The following is a 3,657-nucleotide window of genomic DNA, read 5'->3' on the forward strand; positions in this document are numbered from 1 at the left end:
AAACATTCTATAAAATTAATATTATAATAAATTAATTATATTAATCAATCAATTATTAAATTAAGTATGAATTGCTTTATGATAAATAGAGCGAGTTTCAAACCTCGACACCTCATTTACCGTAATCATATGCTGTTGCATAATATTGTAGTACCGAAATCAATTGCAACATAAGTGTCCGCCTGCCCGAAGGAGTAGATGCGAGAGCGATGTAGAGCATCGGATGAGAGGAGAGACGAGAGAGAGGCGTAAAAGAGCACATGAAGTCTCGGAGATCGCGCAGTCGCATGAAGAGCAGCTTCGCGACCGTCCCGGGTTCACGTCCCGATCTAGAGAGAGAGGGCGACTAAACCAAGCGCCAGAGCGCGAAAAGCGAAAGAGCCGCTACAGAGACTAGAGAAACGGACAAAAAAAGTAGAAAGAACGAGAAAGCGACGAACGGAAAGAGAACGTAGAGAAGAGAAGCGCAAGCAGTCCTCAAAGAGAACGAGCAAGAGATAGGAGAAAGCGAAAGGTAGATAAAGGAAAAGCGAAAACGAAGTAGAGAAATGATGCCGCAGACAGAGACAAAGTAACGATGTCCCATCTAGAGCGGGCAAGGAAAGAGAAAGGAAACGATAAACGAGCATAACAGAACCCGAAATGCCTACAGAGACATCCCCTCCAAAATGCTCTGTCCCCGAGACCTATCTCCCCCCCAGATCTCTCTACCTCTCCCTCTCTCCCTCTTCTCCTCTCTCTCTCTCTCTCTCTCTCTCTCTCTCTCTCTCTCTCTCTCCTCTCTCTCTCTCTCTCCCTCTCTCCCTCATATCAGCTAGCGACTCTAAGTCGACTTCAATATTGACCGTAGGTCTATCGACATGATGTACAATTGGCTGACGCTCATATTGCTTTTCATATTGTTGAAGGCGCCGATTTTTTTGTCGCGAAGACAATTCCCGAAAATGTTTCGGCATCTGTCAATAATAATTTATTGCAATATTATATATCTAGATTTAAATAATTTACCCATTTTCAGAGATTTTATATATCCAGATTTAAATAATTTACTCATTTTATCAGAGATTTTATCATTTTATATATAATTATGTTATATCATTCGTAAGTATAGCTTATTATTAATTGTATATTTAATTTAATTATTTTTCAAGTGATTACTGTTCTTTTATATTAATAATCAATAATAGAACAATTCACTCCTAAAGCTATGTTTACATGTAATAATTTAAGATACTTTATTTAGCTATCAATTATATAATTTTCTTTTACGGTGTAAAACTTTCAGAATATAAAGTGATCTACAATACATGGAGTAAGCATAGAATAAGGTATGAGAATAGGGGTGACGTCTGCTTAAACCTACTCTTACTTTTTATATTACTCTTACTGCTTACTTCATATATTGTAGACCACGCTTAAAAGAACATTGCCAGTAAAGAAAGAAATTGATCAAAAAATGCAAACCATTGACAGGCCCGCTAGTAGAAAGATGATTTAATAAATTTATTGACTTCATGTTGGTTAGAAGTATAGATTATAGAGATACAGTGTAGAAGTAAAAAGATAGATTAGATTGAGGGGGCACATATTATGAAATTAATCGAAATGGAATCCGATCGAAATTGTCCTATTATCCCGTAGGAAAAAATTATGCAAAAATTACTGCACAAAAAATTGCATATTTTTGTGCATGAATTTCTGCAGTTTTTACAGATTTTTGTACAAAATTTTCGCCTTCAGAATTTTTCTGCAGAATATTTTGCCAAATTTTATGTAATTTTTACCTTAAAAAAAATTACATAAAATTTTGCAAAATATTCTACAGAAAAATTCTGAAGGTGAAAACTTTGTACAAAAATCTGCACAAATTCATGCACAAAAACATGCAATTTTTTGTGCAGTAATTTTTGCACAATTTTTTTCTTCAGAATTCTCTACATTTGTATTGTGTTTTCTAGAAAAAACAGAATAATTTTGATTGGAATTCATTACGAATAGTTGCAACGTATCTACGTGCCCAGGTTAAGATTTAAGTTGAAGTTAAGGTTTGGTTAAAGAATATAACGGAGCCAAAAGACAAGGATTGATAAAAATATATATATATATAGTATGGTAATAAAAGTTTTGAGGAAGAATTTATATATATATATATAATATTGTTAACATACTTTTCTTTGTTGTAATCGAAATATTGTCTTCAACGACGAAAACGTAGCGTGTTCCCAACGAAAGATCCAAACAAAAGAACGTTTCGTATCAATGTTTCATTTGTCTTGTTATAAAAAGCGGCTAATTCCAATATATAATATGTTTAAAACACATTTATTATAGTGTATTCATAATATACGCTGTCAAAAAGAAAAGACTTAATCCGAAATCTCTTTTATAAATTTTGCATAAGCCTGAATTTTGAAATCCACAACTTAGAATTAATAAAAAAAATGCAAAAATTTATTTTGTAGAAAATAAATCATCTAAGATAAATAAATTTCAATAAATAAATAAATTTTGTGTTTAAATGTTTATAAAAATATTCTTTTAGTCAAACTCAGTTATCTTTAAAAATATTATAATACATTGTTATACACATTGTTACATTGAATATTATTAAAGATATTTATTTTATTTATTTATTAGAGGTATTATTCTAATTCCTATTCTATTAAGTTGTATCACAGTTATATCACAAATAGCTTTTATCGATGAGCTTTTAATCTTCGTGTAGGAGTTTATATATTTAAAAGTTTATATAGAGAAATATTTAATCTAAATGTTAAAATTTTAATTCGATAGATCACATTATATTCAAGACATTAATTATTAAAGTTAACATCTTTTACACACGCAAGTTCTATCCTAACCTACCATAAAACAGACATTTTGCATTGTAGATTATTTTTTACTTACCACATTCTGCTGCAGCAAATTCAATTTGTCGCCTAGTGACCTCCATCCTCAGATTTTTATTGTTGTTGCTGCTTCTTCGGATTCTGTGGTACAAGTGTATTTTAATGCCAACTTTCAGTTCCTTTGCTATATCGGCTGACGCCAACTCAGATCTGAAAAATAAACAAAGTGTTTTAATAAAAGAAAGTTAAAAAATACTACTGCTTCCTATATTAAATCTGATATTGATTTCTTTAAAATTTTAATGAAAATTTTTTATATACAAATGTTTTTTTTTTATTACATAGCTAAATTTTTAACTTAAGACAAAAGTAATGAGTTAAAGTCAATATGTTTAAAAAATGACTAGTTGAAGTTAAAAATAAACTTATTTAAAATTAAAGTTAAAAGTTATTAACTCTAACTTTATTATTAAACCATTTAACTAGTTACTACCTACAAACTTTTGTAATTATATAAAATAGATTTATTGTTAAATTTTGATATTTTCTCGAAAAGAGTAAACATAAAAAGAATGAAACGTACATAACCCACACAGCATGGGGAGCTCCCGAGGAGCTCCCGAGGAACTCACAAAATTTTTCATAAGCTTCATTTAAGCTTCCAAAAAATTCGCACGGAGCTCCCTGGGAGCTGTTATGTCCGCTTTTGAGAGCTGCTTGAGAGCTTTATTTGAGCTCGCAGGGAGTTTATAAATCATGTTTTAAGAGCTCCCTGCGAGCTTCAAAGTAATTCCCGGGAAGCTTTCAT

General features: G+C 31.3%; 1 long non-coding RNA gene across 1 annotated transcript; it reads right to left on the reverse strand.

Moving 5' to 3' along the window:
- Positions 1-923: 923 nt before the first annotated feature.
- LOC118646195 lies at positions 924-2,305 on the reverse strand. Its single transcript, XR_004963742.1, has 2 exons — positions 2,169-2,305; positions 924-956 (listed from the first exon to the last, which is right to left on the reverse strand). It is a non-coding gene; the product is annotated as an uncharacterized LOC118646195 (long non-coding RNA).
- Positions 2,306-3,657: the final 1,352 nt, after the last annotated feature.

Source organism: Monomorium pharaonis, chromosome 6 (assembly GCF_013373865.1).
Source record: "Monomorium pharaonis isolate MP-MQ-018 chromosome 6, ASM1337386v2, whole genome shotgun sequence".
In the NCBI taxonomy this organism is placed as follows: domain Eukaryota; kingdom Metazoa; phylum Arthropoda; class Insecta; order Hymenoptera; family Formicidae; genus Monomorium; species Monomorium pharaonis.